This window comes from Rhinatrema bivittatum, chromosome 12, assembly GCF_901001135.1.
Source record: "Rhinatrema bivittatum chromosome 12, aRhiBiv1.1, whole genome shotgun sequence".
NCBI lineage: Eukaryota > Metazoa > Chordata > Amphibia > Gymnophiona > Rhinatrematidae > Rhinatrema > Rhinatrema bivittatum.
The window spans coordinates 85815370-85832628 of NC_042626.1; positions in this window are offsets into that span (position 1 = coordinate 85815370).

The window sequence follows — 17259 nt, forward strand, 5'->3', positions numbered from 1 at the left end:
TAGTTATAAATAAATAAAACCATGACACCACGCGTGATTCAATTCACCGAGCGCTCTCTCCTTGGGACCCCTTCTACAGTCCGTGGATAAAAATACATGTGTTGTTTTATTGGTTTTTGCATGACAAAATAATACAACACCGAGGCAGGTGGTTCCTGACCCAACCTCGGAATATCCAGTCTAACAACAAATGACTAGCAAGAGTTTATCCCTCCCTTCCCTCCCCCTTCCATATGTTATGCAAATAGGATGAGACAGAGACGTATATCCAGCATAGCTCTCTGCTTCAACGGCAGGGGAGGAAGACCGATACTTCACGCATATCCAGCATAGCTCTCTGCTTCAACGGCAGGGGAGGAAGACCGATACTTCACGCATATCCAGCATAGTTCTCTGCTTCAATGGCAGGGGGAATGAAGAAAAGTGGATCTATATACAGACAACAACCAACAGGGACTGAATTACATAGTCTGGGTAAACAAATAAGCATGGGTGTAGCTTGCTTATTGTGGCGGTTACTACCCCTAACTAATTAAACTAGATATTTCACTTAGATGCAGTTCCAACACTGCTCTCTACATTAATGGTGGGGGTGGAAGGGAAATAGAACCAAAAGGTTACTAAGAGCCAAGAGAAACAGATAAGTATGAGAAGAAAAAAAGTATGAAGCTTGCTGGGCAGACTGGATGGGCCATTTGGTCTTCTGCCGTCATTTCTATGTTTCTATGAGAGTGAGCGTCCAAAGTGAAGAGTAAGTTATGAACTGGAGTGTAGCAAATTAGTCGTTCATCACCAGGCTCCGAGCACGGTGAGGCAGATGTTGAAGATAGGAATTCCAGACTACCATAAATGTCCATCTCCGGCGTGGCATCTCTCGGGATGCCTTACTTTCCATGGTCATCAGAGTATGTAATTGGTTTCTCCAAGTCCAAAAGGATGGCGGGTCTGATGAACGCCAAACAGAGAGAATCATCTTCTTTCCTACTAAACTGGCCTTTTGCAGAAACAGACGCGAGCCAAGATTTCTAATTCGAATAGGGGAAACATACCCAAAGAAAAGCCACAGGGGGGACACGGGAAGTGCCACATCTAGTAAGTCTGCCAGGTAGTCTGCCACTCGGCGCCAAAAGTGTCACACCAGAGGGCAGGACCAAAAAACATGGGATAGCGTTCCAACAACAGCATTACAGCGGTTGCAGGCGGCTGAGGTCGCTATAGTTAGCTGACTTGCCACCTGGGGTTATACATATGCCCAGCATAAAAATTTTAATTGCAACTCTCGATAATACATGCTACTAGATATCTTGGCGATGTGCCAAAAACAATCACATAAAATATGTCTTGTTACCATAAATTCCCCATCTCAATTCCAAGGAGCCTCCAAAAGAGAGTATATATCTAAACTAACTTTTTGGCGTACATATTTATATTAAACAGACAAGGAAGGAACCTTGGCCCTCTCAAAGTGAAAAACTTGATCCAAGGCCTGGAATACCAAAGGCTGCCTGGAGCCTACAGGCAAGGCATTAATGTAATGGCGCAGCTGTAAATAAGGAAAGGTATGTTGAACCCCCAAACCATAAAGATTGCGGAAAGTGGCAAAATACAAAACTTCCCCGTCCTGCGTCATCAAGTGTCCCAGGAATATAATACCTTTAGATTGCCATATTCGAAAGGTACCAGAGTGGGATCTAGGCAAAAAATCAGCTGATGCGTCCATCCGGCTCAGATGATTTCGCCCGACATGCCTCAGCTTTCTCCACCAGCCTCGGGAGTATGGCATCCGTGGCGTCTCCCTGCCGCACCCTCCAGCTTCCCCGGAGCAGCTCTGTTGCGGCATTCAGCCATCTTGACCCGAGGCCTCTTAGGGCACAGGCGCGTGTGCGTCCCTACCTTTGTAGCAGTGTTGGCGCGAACCTCGGGGGTGTCCCCCTCGAGTGACATTACTGCTTCCGCATATTTAAGGTTGCCCATTTGCTGACTCTCGACGAGTTAGCAAGGATCGGTATGCCCCGGTCTGAAGCTACTCTGCCACTTCTATCCACTGGAAGCTATCTTCACCCTTTGGGGTTCTCTAACCTGAGTACCCACTCCTCAGGGGCCCTCTGCTTATTTACAGGTGCCTAACCTCTTACAGGTACTCTCTCCTTGAGGCCCTGTGTATCTTTCATGGTGCCTGCTCCATTCTTCAACCTGCTGGAAATCCATCTATCAGCTACAGAGAGTGAGTACAACTTCTACCGGTTTGTCTCTCATCAGTTCCTCGCTACCTCTCTGCATCAGGCCCTACACCACCATTGTGGAACGGGTCTCCTCTGCCGAGGACCACGGACTCCTAACACCTATCCTCTCTACTGCTCATTGGGATTCTCTCTACTCAGCTACGGGAGTGTGTTTAACATAGAAACATAGAAATGACGGCAGAAGAAGACCAAACGGCCCATCCAGTCTGCCCAGCAAGTCTTCACACTTTTTTTTTTTTCTCCTCTCTCATACTTATCTGTTACTCTTGGCCCTTCCTTTTGGTTCTGTATCCCTTGCATCCCTGCATTAATGCAGAGAGCAGTGTTGGAACTGCTTCTAAGTGAATATCTAGCTTAATTAGTAACCACCGCAATAAGCAAGCTAAACCCATGCTTGTTTACCTAGTCTATGTAATTCAGTCCTTGTTGGTTGTTGTCTGTATATAGATCTACTTTTCTTCATTCTGCCAGTCTGTCTCTCCTACATTGCCTTATTAGACATCTGCATTGGGGCCTTACACCACCATTGTGGGACTGGTCTCCCTCACCAAGGATTACAGACCGCTACCAGTTAACCTGCTCTCTACTGTCACCTCTGGTGGTCATCCTAGCTGTACAATAAAAGAAAATATCTCTGTGTCTGTGCTATTGAGTCTAGCCAGGTGCATCAGTCTCCCTATGGGGCTCCTCCCCGTAGGAGATAACATCACTGTTGCTCCTGAGAATCCACCAAATACCTCTATCATAACATTAGCATTCCCCTGGATCGGGAGGAGGTATGCACATAAATCAGAGTTTTGCAATAATATAGAGAGCCTCTTCCAAGTTTGCCGAATAGGCTTAATGAGTGCCGACTGTGTTAAGAATGGAGGGAGACAAGAGGACTTCACCTATAATACATACTGAGGGGCCCGCGGGTAAGTTAAAGCGGCCTCCGCTACCAGTGGCGCGTGACACAATTTTACCAAAAGCCAGTCGCGGAGAATCCTCAAGTTACAGGCCAAGTTATAGTGGGCTAAGTCTGGAATCCCCAAGCCCCTCTCCCCCCAGCGCATTTTCAACCAAGAAAGAGGGATCCTGGATTTCCCTCCCCTCCAAATAAACCGGCGGAGAGCACCATCTAATTTAGCCAGGTCTCTTTACTTCATCAATAATGGCAAATTTTGGAGCAGGTACAACCATTGCGGGAGAATAGACATCTTAAATAAGTTAATACATCCCCTGAGGGAAAGGGGCAAAGAACCCCAATTAGCCAAGGTATCTTGAGTTTTTCGAAGCAACCTAGGAATATTCGCCTAGTAGGTCTGTTCTGGGTTTAAGGGGAGGTATACACCGAGATAGCGGATATTATCCTCAGCCCATTGCAGAGGAAATTGATCAGGCCAATGATCTTTCAGATCAGCTGGGAATGCTAAAGCAGAGGACTTTGATTCATTTAAGCACAGCCCCGAAAAAACACCAAAATTCCATATCAATCGCAATAGTGGGGGCAATGAGGACTGAGGGTCTGTGATGAAAACTAGTAAGTCGTCTGCAAAGGCCACACCCTTAATAATACTCGGGCCAAACCGGATGCCTTGAATGGCAGGCTTGAGTTGTATCGCCAATAATAGCGGCTCCAATTGTAAAATAAACAATAAAGGGGATAAAGGGCAGCCCTGCCAAGTACCTGTGGTCACGAAAAAGGGCTCAGATTGAGCCCCATTAACAGTTACTACCGCTTGCGGTGTCTAATAGAGTAGATGAATAGCCTTTGTAAAGAAACCCTCAAAGCCCATCTTATGTAAGATAGAGTAGAGTGGCCATATATTTTTTCTATCAAAGGCCTTTTCTGCATCAAAACTTATGGCTAGGTATGGGCATGACATTTGCTGACACATGATCATAGCTGTCAACACTCTGCGTATATTAGCCAAGGCATAGCGATGGTGCACAAAGCCAACTTGATGGTCCCCAATAAGAGTGGGAAGGATAAGAGCGAGTCTGTAGGCCAAAATTTTTGCTAACAATTTGTGGTCGTAGTTTAGTAAAGATATTGGGCGGTATGACTCAGCTAATAGTGGATCTTTAACTGCCTTAGGTATGAGTGTGATGTGTATGATTTGGGAGAGAGCCCTGAGCTATAAGGTCAGTGAATGCCGACGCCAGGGGACGGGAAATGGAGTCTGTGAGGAGCCTAAAAAACTCCACCGTGTAGCCATCGGGCCCAGGGGCCTTAAAGCATTTAGACCGCTGAATAGGCTTGTTAAGGCATTCCAGCTGAGCTCTAGTTAAACAGGGAAGAGAAAGTTGATCACAAAAGTCATCACAAGCGGTGGCACTCCACCTTTCGGTAGTGTATAAAGAAGAAAAAAACTCCCGAAAATGGTGTAAAATAGGAGTATCTTTCAACACCCGACCCAAGGCTGTTCGTAAAGCTGCAATAAAGCGACACGAGAAGTTAGATCTAATGAGATTTGACATTAATTTCCCCGCCTTATTGCTATACTGATAAAAATGAAATTAATAATAAAGGTGACTCTTTATAGCCTGTTGATGAATGAGAGAGTTTAAAGCATGTTGTTGGGACAAATACATGGTGTAGATTTCCTTCATTCCCGAAACAGCTAGCTGGTGCCTAGACTTCTGCATCTGAGTGTTAAGTGCAAAAATGTGACTGTTGAGGACTTTCCAGCGATGAGCAACATAAGATATCACATCTCCCCGCAGTACCGCTTTCACAGTATACCAAAATAGAATAGGTTGGCACTCATAAGTCTGATTTAAAGTTGCATAGTCAGCCCACTTATTCCGTACAAAGGCCTGAAATTTTTTATCAGAGGCCAGGTAATAAGGGTAATGCCAAATTCTTTTTGGAAGCCGTGGTATCTAAAAAACAAAAATCCACCCATACCGAGGCGTGGTCTGAGACCACAATATTGTCTATGCCAGCATCCCGAACCCGATGGAAAGCATGTGTGCTAACAAGAAATTAATCCAACCGCATGAAGGTTGCATGTGCCTGTGAGACATAAGAACATAAGAATATGCCATACTGGGTCAGACCAAGGGTCCATCAAGCCCAGCATCCTGTTTCCAACAGTGGCCAATCCAGGGCATAAGAACCTGGCAAGTACCCCAAAACTAAGTCTATTCCATGTGACCGTTGCTAATGGCAGTGGCTATTCTCTAGGTGAACTTAATAGCAGGTAAGGGACTTCTCCTCCAAGAACTTATCCAATCCTTTTTTAAACACAGCTATACTAACTGCACTAACCACATCCTCTGGCAAAAAATTCCAGAGTTTAATTGTGCGTTGAGTAAAAAAGAACTTTCTCCGATTAGTTTTAAATGTGCCACATGCTAACTTCATGGAGTGCTCCCTAGTCTTTCTATTATCCGAAAGAGTAAATAACCTATTCACATCTACCCATTCTAGACCTCTCATGATTTTAAACACCTCTATCATGTCCCCCCTCAGCCATCTCTTCTCCAAGCTGAAAAGTCCTAACCTCTTTAGTCTTTCCTCATAGGGGAGCTGTTCCATTCCCCTTATCATTTTGGTAGCCCTTCTCTGTACCTTCTCCATCGCAATTACCGGTATATCTTTTTTGAGATGCGGTGACCAGAGTTGTACACAGTATTCAAGTTGCGGTGTCACCATGGAGCGATACAGAGGTATTATGACATTTTCCATTTTGTTCACCATTCCCTTTCTAATAATTCCCAACATTCTGTTTCCTTTTTTGACTGCTGCAGCACACTGAACCGACGATTTCAATGTGTTATCCACTATGACGTCTTTCTTGGGTTGTAGCACCTAATATGGAACCCAACATTGTGTAATTATAGCATGGGTTATTTTTCCCTATATGCATCACCTTGCACTTATCCACATTAAATTTCATCTGCCATTTGGATGCCCAATTTTCCAGTCTCAAAAGGTCTTCCTGCAATTTATCACAATCTGCTTGTGATTTAACTACTCTGAACAATTTTGTGTCATCTGCAGATTTGATTATCTCACTCGTCGTATTTCTTTCCAGATCATTTATAAATATATTAAAAAGTAAGGGTCCCAATACAGATCCCTGAGGCACTCCACTGACCACTCCCTTCCACTGAGAAAATTGTCCATTTAATCCTACTCTCTGTTTCCTGTCTTTTAGCCAGTTTGCAATCCACGAAAGGACATCGCCACCTATCCCATGACTTTTTACTTTTCCTAGAAGCCTCTCATGAGGAACTTTGTCAAACGCCTTCTGAAAATCCAAGTATACTACATCTACCGGTTCACCTTTATCGACATGTTTATTAACTCCTTCAAAAAAGTGAAGCAGATTTGTGAGGCAAGACTTGCCTTGGGTAAACCCATGCTGACTTTGTTCCATTAAACCATGTCGTTCTATATGTTCTGTGATTTTGATGTTTAGAACACTTTCCATTATTTTTCCTGGCACTGAAGTCAGGCTAACCGGTCTGTAGTTTCCCGGATCGCCCCTGGAGCCCTTTTTAAATATTGGGGTTACATTTGCTAGCCTCCAGTCTTCAGGTACAATGGATGATTTTAATGATAGGTTACAAATTTTTACTAATAGGTCTGAAATTTCATTTTTTAGTTCCTTCAGAACTCTGGGGTGTATACTACTCTTCAGTTTGTCAATCAGGTCTACCACATCGTCTAGGTTCACCGTGATTTGATTCAGTCCATCTGAATCATTACCCGTGAAAACCTTCTCCATTACTGGTACTTCCCCAACATCCTCTTCAGTAAACACCGAAGCAAGAAATCATTTAATCTTTCCGCAATGGCCTTATCTTCTCTAAGTGCCCCTTTAACCCCTCGATCATCTAACGGTCCAACTGACTCCCTCACAGGCTTTCTGCTTCGGATATATTTAAAAAGGTTTTTACTGTGAGTTTTTGCCTCTACGACCAACTTCTTTTCAAATTCTCTCTTAGCCTGTCTTATCAATGTCTTACATTTAACTTGCCAACGTTTATGCTTTATCCTATTTTCTTCTGTTGGATCTTTCTTCCCATTTTTGAATGAAGATCTTTTGGCTAAAATAGCTTCTTTCACGTCCCCTTTTATCCATGCCGGTAATCGTTTTGCCTTCTTTCCACCTTTCTTAATGTGTGGATTACATCTGGACTGTGCTTCTAGAATGGTATTTTTTAACAATGACCACGCCTCTTGGACATTTTTTACTTTTGTAGCTGCTCCTTTCAGTTTTTTTCTAACAATTTTTCTCATTTTATCAAAGTTTCCCTTTTGAAAGTTTAGCACGAGAGCCATGGATTTGCACACTGTTCTTCTTCCAGTCATTAAATCAAATTTGATCATATTATGATCACTATTGCCAAGCGGCCCCACCACTGTTACCTCTCTCACCAAGTCCTGTGCTCCACTGAGAATTAGATCTAAAATTGCTCCCTCTCTTGTCGGTTCCTGAACCAATTGCTCCATAAAGCTATCATTTATTCCATCCAGGAACGTTATCTCTCTAGTGTGTCCCGATGATACATTTACCCAGTCATTATTGGGGTACTTGAAGTCTCCCATTATTACCGCACTACCAATTTGGTTAGCTTCCCTAATTTCCCTTAGCATTTCACTGTCCGTCTCACCATCTTGACCAGGTGGACGGTAGTATACTCCTATCACTATAGTCTTCCCCAACACACAAGGGATTTCTACCCATAAAGATTCAATTTTGTATTTAGTCTCATGCAGGATGTTTATCCTGTTGGACTCTATGCCATCCCGGACATAAAGCACCACACCTCCTCCCGGGTGCTCCTCTCTGTCATTGCGATATAATTTGTACCCCGGTATAGCACTGTCCCATTGGTTATCCTCTTTCCACCATGTCTCTGAGATGCCAATTAAGTCTATGTCATCATTTACTGCTATAATATGAATCAATGAGCACCAAATCAAGTTAAGAAGGATTATTACAATAATCATAGAATAGCCCAAAACAAATCCTTCATATTACATGTATGACTTCTCTTAAATAGGATTCCTCAATTCTCAAAATAGAGTATAGTGATTCAACCGTTATAAAAAAATATTTATGGAAGGAGAGGAACGTTTCATATACAATAATCATGAATCCCCAACAGGGTGATTTGACTGTCAATCTAATCATCAACGAACCTCCTCCAACCAAAGTGTATAATCAATGTGCAAACATTTTTTCAAAAGTGAATTTTCTGTGTGTATCCTTTAAAACATTAATCATTTCACTTGTTTATAAAGGTGAAGTGAATCACTCCAAAGGTCCAAATATTTTTTAAATATTTTTTCAAATGAACACTCCTCGCAGCCTTATAAATGATCCCAGTGAAGGGTATGAAACAATACTTTCAAGGCAACCTAGATCGGCGTGCTAGGCAGTCTCTGATGGCTTAAACAAAAGCTCATACAACATCCCGACTTATCTGATGGTTGTGCGGGTCACCGACGCGGCCACGTTTCAGGTCCACTCTCGGACCTTTCATCAGGGAAGTTCGTCCTCTGGCGATGTCTAGTCGGTCAATGTTAAGCCGTTGCCTACTAGGTACATGACGTGAATCATCCGATTCTATCCAAGGCTAACAACGCTGTGGGCTAACGGAAGTGTCTTATTTGAACTGATTGCGAACTCTGGACCGCGCAGTTTCAACCTCCAGCAAAGCAGGCTCTGTGTACAGCAGTGTGGAATAAACTTTGGTGGTCTTTATCTGATGCCAGGAGAACTCTTATATTGACTGCTCTCTTTATTAACAAATGTTGATACCTATTCAACCCACTCACACTACTTCAACACCTTTCCAAGGTGAGTAACTGAGCTGAACCTTTCAACCTTTTTAGATATACACTTCTCCTAGCTTATTTCTAGCTTCTGGCTACTTTTTTTTTTTTGGGGGGGGGGGGGGGTTCTTTCTTTTTTTTTTTTTTTTAATTCAAACACTCAGTTTGTATTAAATACAAACACTCAGTTCTTTAAAAGTCTGCAGAACACTCAGTTCTGCAGACTTTTAAAACTTAACACACTACCTACTGCTTACTAACTAGCTGATTGACTTACTATTTAAAAATATAGTCTAACTTGTTTATTCCCTGCCTTTCTGACTATTAAAAGCACACACACACAAACACACTAAAGTCCCGTTCGGTCGGGTGGAGTGTGCACCACACATCTAATAAGTGCAGAGTGTTTTCCAGCAGGGTCGGGCCTTTACCCATACCCGTTTCCCGGTGACGATCATGGGACGCATCCAACTGAGGATCTCGGATGGTGTTAAAGTCCCCCCCCCCCTATAATCAAAATATCAATTAAATAGGGGAGCAAATGAGTATAAAGTCCTCTGAAGAAATGGGGATCATAAGTATTTGGATCATAAATGTTACACAGCACCACTTTTTGATGATATAGTTCAGTAACTAGAATGAGAACGACCCTGGGGGTCCCGTATCTCGTGTACAATTTTCAATGGGCGTTGCTTATCAATCAAAATTGTGACTCCTGCCGACTTGGAGGAGGCTGAGGCGTACCTTACTTCTCGCACCCACAAGCGACGAAGCTTCTCGTGTTCAACATCTGTAAGATGTGTTTCCTGTAAAAAGGCCACTGCTGCAGATTTTTTCTTCAACTGTGCAAGCACTTTAGAGTTCTTGATGGGGGAGTTTAGCCCACATACATTCCATGAAACAAAGCATGTGGAATTACTCATGGCAGCCCAAAAAATGATAGTACCACCATTGAGTATGTCTAGAAAGTTCTGTGGGGACCCTCCCAGCTAAGGACCTCACCCAAGCAACCCACCTCCCAAGCAGCCCGGCTAGCTCTAAAGGTATACACAATAAGCTCCACCTCTGAACCTGCAAGATATCTATCCGCCCACTCGCTTGTCTCAGTCGCCCCCTTGATCTCCACCGCCATCCCTTCCCTGCTCTCCCTCCCCCTCCCAACTTCATTCGCCTCCCCAACCCCACCTGGTTAACCACCCATACCATGGAGCCCCCGACCGGAAGGCTCAGAGATCACGTTTGACGTGACCAGGTCCCACTCCCTTAGGAATCATATTATCCATATAGCTTAATACAGAATGCGATCCCCAGAAGGGTTAGTCTAGGTAATCCTCTCCAGCGGGCCAGGCCTTGGTCAGGAGGCCCACCAGACTCAGCCGAGGCCCTCCCTTAGTGACCACCAAAGGAACCGTAAAGTACAGGCATCAGCTAATACATTGTATATAGCCCACAAACCTGGAAACAGCAAGGCCCCTTTAAGATAACGAAAAACAGGAGACAACTATGAACAATCATAATTATAACAGCGAGGGGTCTATTCCAGCTCCCACCACATGCAGGGAGTATGGCTCAAAAAAAAGAGAGACCCCGAAGGAGCCAGGATTAAGGGCTTAACACAATCCAAAACAAGTAAACTGTCATTTAGCAGGGTAAAAACATCTCCAAAAAGAAAATGAACAATTATTGCAGACTGAAGTTATAGGCTGAGCCTCAGAAAAAAGCTCACAAACCAGGAAGAGTCATAGGTTGGATGGTCCATACAGATCCATCTGGTCCACTTTTGACCCGCAAACCCTGCTTAAGACTCCCGTGAACCCGGCGCCCCCGTCAAGGAGCTCAACAAAGGAACGTACCTTAGTGTGGGTCCACGGGGGAAGAACAGGAAAGCTATATAAAAAAACCTCCTGCGTCATTAGTAGTACACACGTGACAGAGAACAAAGGGCAAACGCGTTGACTGTCAACCAGCTTCACTTTTCCAGCTTATCCAAAAACACTTGGGCCTTCCCTGGAGTCTCAAAAAGATAAACTTTTTCAGCGAGCCAGATCCTTAAACGAGCAGGGAACAGCAGGGAAAATTTGATCCCCCGATTATGCAAGGTAGTGCAAAGGGGGGGAAAACCCCTAAGTGCTTCTGAGACTGATGCAGAAAAGTCCTGAAAGACCCTGATAGGAAGACCCTTGTATGAGAGTGCCGACTTATTCCAGGTAGCCCGCCCTGAAGATGCATTTTTAACCCCGAGTCTGTGGGCCCTTTCAATCACCAGTTTCCACTGAAGATGAGGCAGGGACAGCACATTGGGAAGCTATTCAGTTAAAATGGTGCAGAGAGCTTTATCTTCAATATCCTCCAGAAAGCCCATGAAACGGAGGTTGTCCCTCCTGGCTCTATTTTCTAATTCATCCATTTTATTGTGAAGAGCCTGCAGTTGTTTCTCATGGGCCGTCATGCTCGCAGCATGCTCATTCGCGCCATCTTTGAGCAGAGAAATCCGGTTTTCTGCCTGTTCTAACCTAGGATGTAGCGCAGCCAAAATTTCCCGTACCTCCACAAGCTGAGAATTTATTTGAGTCCACTTTTCATCTTAGGCCTCCCGAATCGCATCTTTAATATCCGCGATCGTTATAGCTGAGGGGGAGGGGGAGGACTCACTGTCAGTGGCGGCCGCCATTTTGGGATCCGGTGCTCTCAATTTCTCCTTTTCTTTTTTCCCACTTTTTGTAGTCATCACGGGTGAAATTTTGCTCTGGGACCGGGCAGCAGACATAAATCTTTTCCACCCTAAGGATCAAAGCTGAATAAGGTATTGTAACGCGCTGCAATGGAACACGATGGGCGGAGTGGGCCCTGGAGCCAGAGAGGTGCATGTCCTCTCAGCTCAACACATCACGTGATCCTCCAAATACGTGTGTTGTTTAACCAGAAGCATACTTTTACCCATAGATAGTTTGACCAACATTTATGCCCCTGATTTCTGCAGGAATATGCTTTTTTACTTGCAGAAAATTAATCAGAAATTATTTAGAAATATTTGTACTAGATAGTGGCCAATAATATACCTGCTTTAAGCAAGAAATTACCCTGTGCTATGATCAATCTCTCTTCTCATGTCTTAAAATGCAGCTTGATAGTAGAAGGAGTTCTGTTAGATCTATTTATGAATTCCAGGCTTCAGCAAATTTACTGCACCCACCCATAGTGTCAGTACAATCTTATTCGCCATCATTTCAAAGGTTAAATTGGAAGCATCTTATTTTATTGACAGATTGTGAAAATTCTGGGCCTCACCTAAATCTACAGGGGCAGATTTTAAATGTTACGCACACGGGGTACATTTGTGCACTCTAACCAGCGCGCACAAATGTACACCCAATTTTATAACATGCGTGCGCTGCCACGCGCATGTTATAAAATCCGGGATCAGTGCGCGCGCGGGGGTGCACACTTGTGCACCTTGCGCACATCGAGCCCAAAGGGAGCCCCGATGGCTTTCCCCGTTCCATCCAAGGCCGCTCCGAAATCGGAGCGGACTTGGAGAGAACTTTTCTTCAATTCCCCCCCACCCCGCAGCCCTAACTAAATCCCCCCCTACCTTTTTTTCAGGAGTTACTTGCGTGCACTGGCCAGCTGCCAGCGTACTGTGCCAGAGCACTCGGGACCGCCCCCAGACCGCCACCATGCCCCCGGCCCACCCATTTTGGAAAGCCCCGGGACATATGCACGTCCTGGGGCTTGTGCGGGCAAGGGGTAGGTTTTGGGGGGTTACGTGTGTATCTTATGCACGTAACTCTTTGAAAATCTACCCCACATTTTTCAATAAAAAACAAACAAAAATTTGACATAATCACTGAAGGGCAAGTAGCACGTAACTATAAAAAGGGAGACTATAATAAAATGAAGAAATTTGTTAGAAAAAAGCTAACAGGAGCAATTCACAAGGTTTAAAAAAATTTGAAGCATGGACATTATTTAAAATTACCATCCTTGATGCCCAGTCAAAATATATGCCATGTATTAAAAAAGGCAGAAGGAGAGCCAAATGACTGCTAGTGTGGTTTGAGGTGAAAGAGGCAATTGTTACGATTGCCTCTTTCACAGCCCTGCAAGCCACCTCATTCATCCCTGATGCCGCCTGAGGCTTCCTGCGGCTGAGATGCCACACTTTGACACAACACCATTTCCCTGCTACCTCACGAGTCCTCCTTTTGCACATGCATGCACGGCATACTACGAGTTTTAAAGGTGCCTTGGTGGGAAAAACCCCTGTGGCACCCTTCAATGACATCACGGACTCCTCCTATATAAGGCTTCCCAGAATACTTCCACTATGCCTCAGCAATGGGTCTCCTGCCTAGAATAGTGCGTGTTGTTCCTGCATTCCCAATTGTTTCTGTATTCCTGGTTATTCCTGCATTCCTGTGCTCCAGCCCTGCTTTGGCCAGTGTGCCTCATTCAGTCTTGCCTCACCCAGCCTTGCCTTGTCCAGCCCATATGTCTCGTACAGTGTTTCTTGTGTGTCTTCATCTATCCTTGGCCTGATCTTCTAGAACTTACCCCTTGCTCTGGACCTGACCATGACTGCCTGCCACCTGGACCTGATCTCTTGCTTTGGACCTGACTATGCTTGCCTGTTCCCTGGACCTGACCTCTTGCTTGTACCCTGCCACAACCCTGGCCTGTTTCTGCCCAACCTGCTTACCTCAGTGTGCCCTTGAACTCTTGCTGGCTATACTGCCTTTGGGACCTATCTAAGTCCTGCCAGCCACCAAAACCCAAGGGCTCAACCTATGAGGAGGTGACTGGTATAGACGAAGATCTAGCCTAACCCACTTCAGGGCATGTTCGCTAACTGTTGGTGTAGGCCTTGTAGGTTCGCCTAGGAAGCTGCATCAACTAAATAACAGCCAAAAGGGCTCACTCTCATGCCGCTAATCACAGCAGTTAAGACCAAAAGGACATCTTTCAAAAAAATGGAAAGCAGAATCAAATGAGGAAAATAAGGAAGAGCACAAGCACTGGCGCATATTAGATATAAGAAAGTCATTAAACATGTTAAAATAGAATTTTAAAAAATGCATGCCATGGAGGTTAAAAAAAAAGGAGGATCATAGCCACATTGGAAACATGTTTTGATGGTGATGACTCTGAGCGACTAAACAAAATCACTGTGAAACTGGAGACTATAATAATTCAGATTCACAGAATAAAGAACAAAAAATAAAAAATCACTGGGACTGGATGGTATTCACCCTAGAGTTCTGAAGGAACTCAAAAATGAGATTTCAGACCTGTTTCTGCGATCTGCAACCTATCAGCCTTGGCATCTAAAGCTAGAGAGTGGCCAATGGAATGCCAATTTTTAAAAAGAACTTGTTATGATTTATGGGTATGTCGGCGTTTGGCCTGAGGTGCAAGTTGTTACTACCTGTGGGGAGGGGTCCCACAGGTCTACACCGTCGGGAGGTGAGGTCAGACACAGCGGGGAGCTCTAGGTGAAGCTATGGAGAGGTCCTGAGGAGACAGGAGAGTACCCCCATAAGAACATAAGAAATTTCCATGCTGGGTCAGACCAAGGGTCCATCAAGCCCAGCATCCTGTTTCCAACAAACCAACAAACCAGGCCACAAGAACCTGGCAATTATCCAAACACTAAGAAGATCCCATGATACTGATGCAATTAATAGCAGTGGCTATTCCCTAAGTAAACTTGATTAATAGCCGTTAATGGACTTCTCTTCCAAGAACTTATCCAAACCTTTTTTGAACCCAGCTACACTAACTGCACTAACCATATCCTCTGGCAAGAAATTCCAGAGCTTTATTGTGCATTGAGTGAAAATGATTTTTCTCCGATTAGTCTTAAATGTGCTACTTCCTAACTTCATGGAATGCCCCCTAGTCCTTCTATTATTCAAAAGTGTAAATAACCAATTCACATCTACTCGTTCAAGACCCCCCAGTAGAGAGGCAGGCTAGAGGCAGTACCTGGGCAGGGACCCCGAAGGAAAGAGTGCCAGAGAGGCAGCAGAGCAGGAGGCGCGAGACTGGCCATGCAAGAGCTACTCCGGAAAGGGAACCCCGAGGGGAGGAGCTGCGCAGAGTAGAGGATGATGATGTAATGCCATAGGCCAACCCACAGGAAAGGGAAGCCTGAGCCGAGCCTCTACTGGTGACATATGCACAGCCCTGAAGAGTGAAAGAGTGCTGGCAGTATCAATATAGAACGTAGACGAGGCCCCGAGGAGCGGGGAGGCCCAGTTGTAGAACTCACAGATAGCAAGGGACTTGGTGAGAGAGGTAACGGTGGTAGGGCCGCTTGGCAATAGTGATCATAATATGATCAAATTTGATTTAATGACTGGAAGAGGAACAGTGTGCAAATCCAAGGCTCTCGTGCTAAACTTTCAAAAGGGAAACTTTGATAAAATGAGAAAAATTGTTAGAAAAAAACTGAAAGGAGCAGCTACAAAAATAAAAAATGTCCATGGGGCGTGCTCATTGTTAAAAAAATACCATTCTAGAAGCACAGTCTAGATGTATTCCACACATTAAGAAAGGTGGAAAGAAGACAAAACGATTACCGGCATGGTTAAAAGGGGAGGTGAAAGAAGCTATTTTAGCCAAAAGATCTTCATTAAAAAACTGGAAGAAAGATCCAACAAAAGAAAATAGGATAAAGCATAAACGTTGGCAAGTTAAATGTAAGACATTGATAAGACAGGCTAAGAGAGAATTTCAAAAGAAGTTGGCTGTAGAGGCAAAAACTTGCAGTAAAAACTTTTTTAAATAAATCCGAAGCAGAAAGCCTGTGAGGGAGTCAGTTGGACCGTTAGATGATCGAGGGGTTAAAGGGGCACTTAGAGAAGATAAGGCCATCACGGAAAGATTAAATGATTTCTTTGCTTCAGTGTTTACTGAAGAGGATGTTGGGGAGGTACCCGTAATGGAGAAGGTTTTCATGGGTAATGATTCAGATAGACTGAATCAAATCACCGTGAACCTAGAAGATGTGGTAGGCCTGATTGACAAACTGAAGAGTAGTAAATCACCTGGGCCGGATGGTATACACCCCAGAGTTCTGAAGGAACTAAAAAATGAAATTTCAGACCTATTAGTAAAAATTTGTAACCTATCATTAAAATCATCCATTGTACCTCAAGACTGGAGGATAGCAAATGTAACCCCAATATTTAAAAAGGGCTCCAGGGGTGATCCGGAAAACTACAGACCGGTTAGCCTGATTTCAGTGCCAGGAAAAATAGTGGAAAGTGTTCTAAACATCAAAATCACAGAACATATAGAAAGACATGGTTTAATGGAACAAAGTCAGCATGGCTTTACCAAGGGCAAGTCTTGCCTCACAAATCTGCTTCACTTTTTTGAAGGAGTTAATAAACACGTGGATAAAGGTGAACCGGTAGATGTAGTATACTTGGATTTTCAGAAGGCGTTTGACAAAGTTCCTCATGAGAGGCTTCTAGGAAAAGTAAAAAGTCATGGGATAGGTGGCGATGTCCTTTCGTGGATTGCAAACTGGCTAAAAGACAGGAAACAGAGAGTAGGATTAAATGGACAATTTTCTCAGTGGAAGGGAGTGGACAGTGGAGTGCCTCAGGGATCTGTATTGGGACCCTTACTTTTCAATACATTTATAAATGATCTGGAAAGAAATACGACGAGTGAGATAATCAAATTTGCAGATGACACAAAATTGTTCAGAGTAGTTAAATCACAAGCAGATTGTGATATATTGTAGGAAGACCTTTTGAGACTTGAAAATTGGGCATCCAAATGGCAGATGAAATTTAATGTGGATAAGTGCAAGGTGATGCATATAGGGAAAAATAACCCATGCTATAATTACACAATGTTGGGTTCCATATTAGGTGCTAAAACCCAAGAAAGAGATCTAGGCATCATAGTGGATAACACATTGAAATCGTTGGTTCAGTGTGCTGCGGCAGTCAAAAAAGCAAACAGAATGTTGGGAATTATTAGAAAGGGAATGGTGAATAAAACGGAAAATGTCATAATGCCTCTGTATCGCTCCATGGTGAGACCGTACCTTGAATACTGTGTACAATTCTGGTCGCCGCATCTCAAAAAAGATATAATTGTGATGGAGAAGGTACAGAGAAGGGCTACCAAAATGATAAGGGGAATGGAGCAGCTCCCCTATGAGGAAAGACTAAAGAGATTAGGACTTTTCAGCTTGGAGAAGAGACAGCTGAGATATAT